Genomic DNA, 12,152 nt, shown 5'->3' with positions numbered 1-12,152 from the left:
CCCGGCGGCGGCCCCCCCCCCCCCCCCCCCCGCCAGTGCAAGAATTTTGTGCACCGGGCCTCTAATTTACCATAATGGTATTAGTAATGTTTGAAGCTCTGACTTCTACTGAATGTGAGCCTAAAAGAATATTTGTCATTAATTCAGGGAATCTCCCTGAGAGGTCTTATTTTTGAAGTTAACTACTTCTAAAGGACAAGCATGGACATTAGTTGGATGCACCTTTTTATCAGATTACTGCAAAGGAATTAGAATTTGTGTTTGGCCTAATCAACTAGGCACCTTTAGACTGCATATCAGCCATAATGAGTGTCTCACAACCTCTTGACCATATCAGCCAAATTAAGAGGAACTTCTCAGGGCACTGCCCTTAACAAGGGTTCCTAGCATGGGGCTTTCAAAAAGTCTCTATAGTTCCATCTGAGCTGAGTTGATAGAATAGCATCCATTTGAGAACAGTTTCTCAAGATGTCTCTTGAGTCTTTAGTTGAAATATAACTCAGAGGGATACCAAGTCCCAAGGCCGTCAGTCAATCTTTTTCTAATTTTGTTCCCATAATCCTATTATTTCTGATAAAGGCTATTACTTCCCCAGGCTAAAGTTATAACATACCTTCTCTAGAATCATTATGCTCCTCTGCTCTTCTGCATTATTTAGAACCTGAAATGCAAGATATTTCTTTGGTGGAAAGCAAATCAACCTCTGCAGAAGTCTAGAGGCGACTGAGCCTGTATTACAGTCCTTTGTGGGGAAGGCTGCATGTGGAGATAAATCTTAATATATATTTCTACAGAACAAACCACATGCTTGGACATTATTTTTCATTAGAGACTAGATCATACAGTTCATTTTGGAAGTGATCAACTGTTTTATTAACAAAAATAAAATGCTAATTGTAATTTGTCCAAATACATCTTAAACCAGCTCTCAATAAATTATATTTTAAAATAGTAAAAAAAAAAAGTTTGTAAAGCAATGTGTAATAGTACACCAAAAGTTTCTATTATCATGACAGAATATTCAGTGGTATTTATTGGTATTTTGAATGCTGAAAAAGGCAAAGCAATTGATTTTTATACTGCACACCTGGGTTATTTAGACTATTGAATGGAGAAAGATAGGTCCAATATTTTGAGCCCTTTGGAAACCAAGAAATGTGAAGCATGTAAAGTAGAAAGTTCACGTGTTTTTTTTTAAGTTTCTGCACACCTCTAAAAGTCTCATTAGTAATGGAAGTATACCCTAATTACCCTAGGCCACCCAAATGAAGTAAATCTTGGCAACCTTGTCCACTTCCTTTGAAAAGAATCCAACCCCATGTGGAAGAATTGAGGGAACCCACAAGGAAGCCTTTGGTATAGTACCACAAGGCACTCACTCTTTGACATCCACTGATCTAGGCAACTGGGCAGTCCCACAAGTGCCCCTTGCTCAGGGAATAAAGATGAAAACTGGGTACAGATAACCATAGCAATGATGAATCTTACAATAAACAAACGGAAAGTTCTTTAACTTGAGTCATGGCTCTTGATTTGCAGGTTCATACGGGAAGAATTAGTAATGGCTAAGGAATGAATATGCAAGACTAAAAATGTACCTTGAGATTTATTGGATAAATCTCATACAATGTCAAAACTCTGCCCAGAGTGGGTTTGGCCAGAAAAGTCACATTATCCAGTTGTTACCTTTGAAGCACGAGTTGGCTTACTTTATTTTTACCAATACTGCTGTGTTTGCTCCCTTTAACTTGTCAGCACATTGCTTTGTGTAAACCAATGTCTGTAGTTGTTTGTTCCTCTGGTTTAACTGAGAGTCCTAGAATTCTATTTATTGCATTTGTTGTTAAAAACAAAAACCAAGAAAACATACAAAAATAGGCATCACTTCAATGGACACTGACTGTCATAGAGGACCACTGCCTTGAACCTAATAAAAGACTGTACAGTTTTAACATCAGGTTTAGTAATTACATGTGTGCATTTTAATTAAACCAACTAATATTTTCCTAGTGCCAATTGGAGCCAATAAAATTCCCATGGAATGTATTGTTCTCATGGGAAGGCAGATAGCATACCTCAGAATTGTATATTATATGTACTTTGGTTTGATGTTTATGATGGCCAGGAGTGTCACCCTTGGTTGGAAAAATCTGAGGTGAATTTGAACACATTTCAGTTCATGGGTAATGCTAAATTAGAACAAATAAAATGGAAGCAACTTCTCTGACACTGTTTAAGAAGCTAATGCAGGGAGAGATCATGGATTTAGAAATTAAGTAAACTCAACAATAAGGCAAGTATCTATTAGTAGCCAGAATAATCCTCATAAATGATGGTCTCTGAGTCAAAGACCTGAGTGAATTTATGCCTAGCAAATTCAAGCTTTGCTACAATGGAAATGAGCAAAACATCCCAGAATAAAAATGCATTACATCTTTATGAGTACTACATCCTTCCATTCTCCATCAATAGAAATGTTTTATAAAAGTTACCTTAAGAAGAGAGAACAGCCCTAACTGGTTTGGCTCAGTGGATAGAGCATCGGCCTAAGGACTGAAGGGTCCAGGGTTCGATTCTGGTCAAGGGCATGTGCCTTGGTTGCAGGCACATCCCCAGTGGGGGGTGTGCAGGAGGCAGCTGATTGATGTTTCTCTTTCATTGATGTTTCTAACTCTCTGTCCCTCTCCCTTCCTCTCTGTAAAAAAAAAATAAAATATATTTTTTTAAAAAGAAGAGAGAACAAAAGCATGAGATGTTCATCAAAACACTTTGCTCTGCCATGAGAACTGCTACATGCTGATATGTTGTCATACTTCTGTAAGGAAAGATAGGACATCTCATCTCAGGGCCCCATAAAAGAAATGAGATGGGATGGATGTCATCATCATCAGTCACTCAAGCATAAAATAGGGAGGGAGGTCATCTTGTCCTCAGAGAAATGACAAGGTAGCTGTATCATTTTTGTCTACACATTACTGCTTTAATTATATATATAATTCTCAGAAAGAAGCTTCCTAACTGAAAAATGACTGAGAATCCAATGTGGAAAATATGTGAATTTTACCTAATGTTATCTAGTGCAGAAACTAAAAGAACTTGTAGAAAATCCTCCCGGGCCCATCTTGGAGTTTCCCTTCAATGCTTGTGAAAGGAGCAGATGAATGAAGGTAGGCCTAGGAAAGAGAAGGCCTTTCCCTGCCTGTTAGCCAAGAATGCTCCTTAAACACTTCCCAGCACTGGCAAGGTGGCATTATATCACTATCAGTTCACAAACAAGGAAATGGAGACTGAGAAACATCAAACACCTCTTTCATTATCACCCTGCAAGGAGGTAGTAAAATGGGCAACCCTGTCTATTGGCTCTCATACTTTTTAAATAGGCAAGTGAAAATGGCAAGATAATCATGAAATATGTGAGACTAGAGAAAGTATGTATATTGACTTGATGAAATAAAATAGAGGATTTGAAAACTGGAAAAAAGGTGACTTAAACATGTCACTTCTATAAACCCCAGCCCTCTTGAAGGCAAAGAGGAGGCATCTATCTCTTTGAAACAGAGATGAGACCTTTTCTGGAATAGAGATGAATCTCCCATGGTTACTTCCCTACCTTCAAGTACATTAAGGTGGTGATACCTCCTGAGAATAAGGGCATACAATGGTAAATTCTTGTCAGAATTGCTGAAGTAAACATGAAGTTACTTTGTTTTCTGGATTTGGACTTGTTTGAGTTCCAAGAGCCAAGTTCTTTCTGATTGTGCAAACATGTGAAGCGTTGGTGAGCTATGAATCTCTTATTTTTGATGCTAACACATTTCTCTACATTTTAGAAACTTTTTTTTTTTTTCATTTTAGAAACCTTATTTTCTTTAGGAAAATTTTTGGAGCCAGACAAAATAATTACTTTCATTTTTAAGTCAAGCATGCCTTATTCTTTAAAAACAACAAGAATGTTGTTAGTCGCATTTCAAATCCTCTGTACAATCTAAAGTGCTTTTAAATTATTTGTAGATGTAATAAAACTTGGGACACTTTCAAAAGACAAACATCTGACCTCTTCTGTATACTCAAAATAACATCCCAAGCCCATGAAGACAGCTGCTAGAAAGGAGATTCAACCATCAGAAAGTGACATCAGTGTAACAGGAACACTGGCCTCCAAGGGGAGTAAGTGACTTCACTCATTTGGCTGTTTGAGTCCAGAAATGTTTATATACTTAATTTAAGAATTCCTCTCACAGCGGAACTTTGTTCAAATAAGATAGTGGCATAAAATGTTAATTTCAATAGTAATTTCACACTTTCATTATGTATTACTGGAGTTCACCACTATGGTTTTTTTCTTTCTGCTTGAGATATACCTTACAGTAAAGGACACAAATCTGGTATACAACCTGAAGAATTTTAACAAATATATGCATACTTCTGTATAAGCCACACCAAGATTAAGATATAAAACATTTCAAGAACCCTACAATGCTCTGTAAGTCAGAACTCCCACCCCAAGAAGACCACTGATTCAACCTCTAATCACAGTAGACTGGTTTAGGTTACTTTTGAATTTCATATAAATGGAATCATACAGTTGTACAGAGCACTCCCCATTCTTATCCACTAAGGATACATTCTAATACATTCAGTGGATGCCTGAAACTGTGGAGAGCATTGAGCTCTATATATATGCTATGTTTTTGCCTATACATACATACCTATGATAAAGTTTACAGCTCCTCTTGGGTATATGCAAATACCAGCAACACCACTTTGGGGCCATTATTAAGTAAAATAAGGTATAAGGGTTATGTAAACACAAGCGTTGCAATGCTTCTGCAGTGGGCCTGATAAGCAAAATGGCTACTAAGTGACCCAGGAGTGGAGGGGGAATGCAGCATGGATATGCAGGACAAAGGGATGACTCACATTCTGGGTGGACTGGGGTGGGGTGGGGGAGGTCAGGAGATGGCATGAGATTCCATCACATTGCTCTGAACAGTGAGCAATTTAAAACTATAAATTGTTTATTTTTGTAATTTTCTATTTAATATTTTCAGATCGTGGTTAACCACAGGTAACTGAAAACGTGGGTACCTAAAAAAACACAGAGAGAAACAGTGAATATGTGGGGGGCTATGGTACTCTTTTTGCATTTGACTTCCTTTACTTAACATCATTACTACGATATCCAGCCATGTTGTGTGTACCAGTATTCTGGTTTTTGTTGTTGTTGTTGCTTTTAATATTTCACTTTATGATTAGACCACAATTAATTGACCATTCTACTGCTGATGAATGCTTAGGTTATTTATAGGCTAGGGCTTATGGATAAAGCTGGTATGAGCACTCTTGTGCATTCCTCTGTATGGAACTAGGCACTCATTTCTATGTTGCCAGGAAAACATTGTTGGGTCGTACTTATGTTAAATTTTAATAAGCACTGCCAATAGTTTTTCCAAGTATACCAATTTACATTCCCCTTTCTTAAATGACATAAAAGGAAGTCTATTCATCAGAATATCTTTGTATGAGATGTTTGTGCCAATAGTTTTTCCAAGTATACCAATTTACATTCCCTTTTCTTAAATGACATAAAAGGAAGTCTATTTAGCAATTTAACTTCCTATATTCATCAGAATATCTTTGTATGAGATGTTCATTTGTTTTAAAGGGAAGTTTAGAGATATCAGGACAAAATTATTGCCTAGCATTCTCCTCTTTGCTTTCCTGGACTGCTTCTGATCCACTGGATTTGTCAAGTCTCCACCTGCTTGCCTGCTATTTCCCCAACCACCCAAGGTGATTCCTTGATGGCCCTTCGCTGTTGATTTGTGCATCCCGTCCAGTCCCTGCACTTGTGGTGAATCGCTGGCAGGAGAGTGGGCCAAGCTCTTTTCTCTCACCTCCTGCATGTGTGGCTGAGGCTCTGAGCAGCACAGAGGGGGAGGGCCATGATTTACTCTGTGTGTGTGAGCGGACATGAGACTCAGGGTTCCACAAAGGCAGTGTGGTGTCAGCAGCATCTCATAAAACTCAGAGAGGGATAGTGACAAACTGATTTCTAGAGCCCATGGTCGCCAGTACCTGGGTCTTCATCTTGTCATCACTCCTCAGGATTTCATCATTAACTCGCCCAGATAATTACCCTTCGGTCAGGCCAAGGTTCTAATTCTTAGTCACGAAAACAAAATATCATTGGCAGCTCTTCCCAGCTGTATGTTTTAGTGATTCCAGATGTGCAAATCAAAGAAATGCGGCAACAATGTGCTGTCCAAATAAAAAGGAAATGAAATGCGTAGACTGTTTTATAAACATTTCAAAGACCCTGGAAATCCAGCCAGCACCAAAAGCAATATTTGCATTTTAATCTTTGCTTAATTTGAACTATTAGGGCCTGTACCAAAGGTAAATGTCATTTGAAGTGGAATTTATTTATCATTCCCCATTATTATTTTTGTCTTTACTACATTTTTTTGTAAAGCATTTTGGAGAAAGCAGATATTTGATTTTTATTTTCAAAATAAATATTTTTCTTTCCTGAGAACATATATGAGGAATCCCATATTTGGGAGTTCTGTTTATAATCCATTATCTTATGTATGGATTAACAGCCTTTTAATTGTTTTTAAAAATTAATGAACCTGAACAAAAATCAATTGGTACTAATTGGTATTAATTTGGTACTAATTTCATATATGTGTACTGGATATAACTCTTGAATAACAAAATAAAGTTAAAGCAATTAGCAAAAGGCTATAACATGACACTTTTAAAATTTTTACCTCATTAAAAATAATAATAATAATAGGTTATATTATGTAGTCACAATAGCCCATGTTAAGTCAAAACAATCGCCCCTGTTAGTTCATAATTTGACTCTCTGATCATTTGACTTAACTTGAACATGAGAATGAGAAATTACAAGGAAATAAGGGGCCTCTGTGAGGCTAAATAGACATATCAAAAGTCACAAAATTATGTGCTTTTTTAAATTAAAAAAGTCCATTTTATTGAGATATAAATGACATACATCACTATATACATTTAAGTATAGCATAATGGTTTGACCTATACATCTTGTGAAATGATTGCCGCAATAAGTTTGCTTACCATATTCATGTGCTTTTTAAAGATCACCTCAGGCATCCACTCAGGACCTATTTATTCCCATATCCTAACCAATGATACAACTGAATTTCAAATTCATGCTAGAAGAGAAACAAGGTTAGTGGGAGTTTGAAATAATGCCCTAGAAAAGCACTAAGTGCCCTAGCTGGTTTGGCTCAGTAGATAGAGAGCATCAGCCTGCAGACTGAAGGGTCCTGGGTTTAATTCCGGTCAAGGGCACATGCCCAAGTAGCAGGCTTGATCCCCAGTAAGGGGTGTGCAGGAGGCAGCTGATCGATGGTTCTCTCTCATCATTGATAGTTCTATCTCTCTCTCCCTCTCCCTTCCTCTCTGAAATCAATAAAAATATATTTTTTAAAAAAGAAGAAAAGCACAGTGTCAGTAAGAAATAATAGCTAATGGCAAGAAAGTAATGGTTACAAAAAATATAAAAGCAATCATAATTACTTTGCTATGATTATTAAAGAGGCATGGCTACTGCAGTCATTTTGTTGAGGGAAAACTGCTTCTCTGCTTCAAGTACATGTTCTGCCTTGCCTTTCTACTGTAGGAGTGGGTGCAGTGACCGGCTGCAGCAGGTGTAACCTGAAAGCCCCTTGCTTGAGTTGCATCATACAAATCCCTTTTAGTCCTCAGCCTTCTCTGGTATTGCCACATGAACACCCAAGGGAGCACACTCACCCGTTCTTACGCATAAGCAAACCTGGATCTAGCACCCTTGGAGGTCACCCTTGACCCGCAGGGCAGAGTCAGTGGATAAATATCCCCTTCTTCTGTCCTTAGGTGAACAACATTGAAGTTCACCTTCAGAAAGTCCTAAGTCAAGATGGAGCCCAGTTGCCCACTGTGTGAGCAGCAAGACAATAAATAACTCATGGATTGGTTTTCCCTACTTCCCAGTTCTATTCTTCCCAGTCCCGACCTCTGTTCCTTGGGATTTCTTACCAAAATTAATGATTTATAAACCAGCCCTTTTCTCAGGCTCTGCTTTTCCAGAAAACCTACACTAAGATAATTGAAACCTAGAAATAATCCTAAAAAGCAGACTCTTCACATGGGATTCAAGAATTGGGTCATTTGACTTCTAGCTGAAGTACTATTGGCCCTGTCACTTGGCCCACAAAGTTCAGCAGCTCTATCGAAGCCAGCTGTATCCATAATGATTAGATGTCATTCTCAAAGAATAGTCATGACAGGACGCTTAGCAGTCCAGAGCAAGGCTTAGACTTATGTGGCAAGAAACTACTCACTGTTGGCAAAGCAGCTCCTAGCCTAGTAGAGACTGGGCTCCTGGCCATAGGATGTTGAGTGGCTATGTAACCTGAGCCCACATGACTCCATCTGATCCCCTACGTGGTGCCCCAGTAATCTATTGTTTGATGGAAATGGCATGTACAATAGATGGGTCCCAGCAGATATGAAGGGCAACAAGTAACCTGATAAACAAGTTTTCTATGCCAGTCACCTTCCTTTATTAATTACTACATCTCCATCATCTTACATCTCTGGCTTTACAAAGGTTCACAATACCTAACCAACAAATGAGCGAACCCCTTGACCTGCAACAGAGATAGGCCAGCTTTTTGTATTGTTACTAGCTAGGAATGTACTGCAGCCTTACTCAAGAAGGGCCCTGGAATGGTGGTGAAGGTAAATATTCTCATTTGATAGATCTATAAGCATGGAAATTCAGTCTAATTGGGGAATATGGATTTGGGTGGACAGCTATCAACTCATTCTCCCTACACTTTCCATTCAAAAGTTCCAGTGTTATGTAGCAGGCATTATTCTATTCAATTTTTATATTCAACTTTACAAATTAGGTATGATTTTTGATATACAAATTTTGTTTTTAAGTAACTAAGATAGGTTAAGTTATTTGCTTAAGCCGAAACTGGTTTGGCTCAGTGGATAGAGCGTCGGCCTGCGGACTGAAAGGTCCCAGGTTCAATTCCGGTCAAGTGCATGTACCTGGGTTGCGGGCACATCCCCAGTAGGGGGTGTGCAGGAGGCAGCTGATCGATGTTTCTCTCTCATCAATGTTTCTAACTCTCTATCTCTCTCCCTTCCTCTCTGTAAAAAATCAATAAAATATATTTAAAAAAAATAAGTTATTTGCTTAAGAACACAGCTCTTAAATGGATTGTATACCATGAACTCCACAGTCCATGCCCTTTATACTGTAGTATATTAACTATCAAGTATAATAGTATATATTACTATTTCCAATATGAGAATGCTAAGCCAAGAAATATTAAAATTCATTTAGCATACTGCTTAAGGACATTAGAAAATATATAATATACTTTAGAAAAGTTTAACTCACATACTGAAGGTGAAAAACTGGGTGTTCATAAGTGTGGGTCTTTAAACCTCAAGAAGAAACCCAACTGTAATGAATGATATACAACTTGTGAATTCAAGAGAATAGGGACCTAGCAGGAGAACTAAGAAAAGAAGAGAAACTAGAACACCGAATTAAATTTAGCTTTCAGCTTGATTAGTAGTAAGCAGAAATAAATTTGGAAATTATGTTCCAGGAGCCCCAGAATTGCATAATTGTCCTTCCAAGTATATCATAGGGTCAGAGGTGATCTTAACAGGTGGAAATTTGGGCTCATTCATCTGTTTTAATAGCATTATCACTTTTTTTTTCTAAACATTGACGTTCTATCTAAAAACTTGAAAAAATTTACTTCTGTAAAAACAAACTTTGCAAGCCACAACTAAAAATCTTCACATATACCATAGGGTTCTTTCAAAATATTGGTTTGGAGGTAACTTGCAAATTAATTCTTTGAAGCACCAACACTTTCTAGTCCAAAATAAGCCATAATTGTGTAACTTTGATGTTACATGTTAACATCAGAGTCAGCTGGGCTATCATCCTCCTATATAATAAAGAGGTAATATGCAAATTAACCCTCACAAGATGGCTGCCTACGACCAGGCAGGCAGGGGGATTAGTGAGGGATGACCAAACAACTGAACATTTGGCTGTGTGGGGTGACCAGGCTGGTGGGGGGGTGGGCGTGAGGGGTGACCAGGACAGCAGGGGAGGCAGTTGGGGGTGACCAGGCCAGCAGAAGAGGTGCAGTTGGGGGTGATCAGGCTGGCATGGAGGGCAGTTAGGGGCAATCAGGCCGGCACACAGCACTCAGAGGCAGTGAGAGGAAATCAGGCCGAAGGGGGGGGAGCAGTTAGGGGCCACCAGGCAGGCAGACAGGTGAGCAATTAGGAGCCCGTGGTCCAGGATCGTGTGAGGGATTTCCTACTGCCAGTTTAGGCCCGATCCCGGGATCGGGCCTAAACCAGCAGTCAGACATCCCTCAAGGGGTCCTGGATTGAAGAGGGTGCAGGCTGGGCTAAGGGGACACCTCCCCCCCTCCCTGTGCATGATTTTTGTGCACCAGGCCTCTAGTGTTATAATGATGATCTTATCTAGTGATATAAATGTACATTTTCTTGAAGCAACTCTGTATATATGTCCAGGCTTAGGCCTGGCTTTTTATGGTGGTGGGAGTGAAAAGGTTTAGACAAATAATATTTTTAAAGTCCCATCTACCCTTCTCCATCTGCAGTAGGAAGTACCTTTCAGGGTTATGTCCATGGCATTGAGCTATGCTAGAAAGATGGGGTTTGTTGGTCTCTAGGCCTAAAATATTCAGTAAATTCTTCAACAAGTGGAGAGAGAAACATCTTTGACATCGAGGGTGATTATTTGGAGGCAATGCAAAAGACTATGTGTGAGCAGCAGAAACAGAGCTTGGTAGTAAGGAAGGCTGCCTGCAAAATGAAAACTTGTTTTTCTAAGCAACAGAGCAGAATAGCCAAGCAATTTAGATGCCAGTTGTTTGAATGGCCTTGGAGTTGTTAGAAGACAGACTCTAAGGTCCTATTGAGTTGCATCAGGCTTCAGGCTTATTATTCTCTGGAAGCATTATAAGAGCCATAGCTTAACAACAAGAACAAGCAAAGTTTTCAGGTTTTATTCATGCTCGGCTTTTTCCCAAGGTCACACTTCTATATTGTTGGGGTCCAGCCCCAGCAGGTTCAGGGGTTCCCAAAGGTGTGGACGGAGTCGGTGAAGAAGGAATGACACGGAGACAGTGTTCAGTTGATCAGCAGCCTAGCCACGTTCTCCAGCCAGGTTCGGTCTTTATTATCCTGTTACATCTGTATTTATACCAGTTGATTTTAATCCTATCCATTCTATTCCAAAGGTTAGGGCGTTTGTTATCTCCATTCCAAAGTCACTACTCTATTGTTCTGTTAAACTACAAGGAAGTAACTGAAGGAGGTTATCCTAAGTGATTGTTCATAGTTAAAGTGATTAATTACCCACCTGGCACTTAGTTACGGGGTTTTATTCCCTTCCTTAGTCCTGTTAATCCCTAACTGGAGGGAAAAATCCCCACCTGGGGAAACAACCTTTCTCGGGGAGGTGACCTTGGTTAAAACACATAGCGCTAAGAAGGGGAGCAAGCATATTAAGAACAGTATGCCATACCCCCCAGGTCCCTTGAAACATATGCTGTGCAGATGTTTCTTCCCTGCAGAGACTGTGTCAAGCAATAAGGATGGACCGGCTTCCAGCACTATATTCCTTTCGTTTTGTTTATGTCATAGCTTTTCTCGAAACCAGGTGAATTTCTATGGGATAATTTGCTCTCTAATAAGACCAATTCATCTTCCACTGATCTCTATTGCCAATTATGCTATTTAAAAATAAAAAAAAACTCTCTAAGTTAAAATTTTCAAGATCTACCGTGAGAATTAAGGGATAAATCTTGTCACTAAATGAAATCTTTAATTTTTTAAAAATTTTCTACCTAAAACACAATATGAGCAGAAACAACAACAAAAATATCATCTCCTCCTACCCCCCAGTCCAGACCTTCCAAGCTTCATAGTGTTATGTAGACTGGGATCAAGGACTTGGGGTAGAAAACCCCATGACATGAGGAGGAATGAATGTGCACTACTAGTGTTTACTCCCATCACTCCTATGGGTTATAACCAAGACACTT

This window comes from Myotis brandtii, unplaced genomic scaffold, assembly GCF_000412655.1.
Source record: "Myotis brandtii unplaced genomic scaffold, ASM41265v1 scaffold125, whole genome shotgun sequence".
Lineage (NCBI taxonomy): Eukaryota > Metazoa > Chordata > Mammalia > Chiroptera > Vespertilionidae > Myotis > Myotis brandtii.
This window is presented reverse-complemented; position numbering follows the sequence as displayed.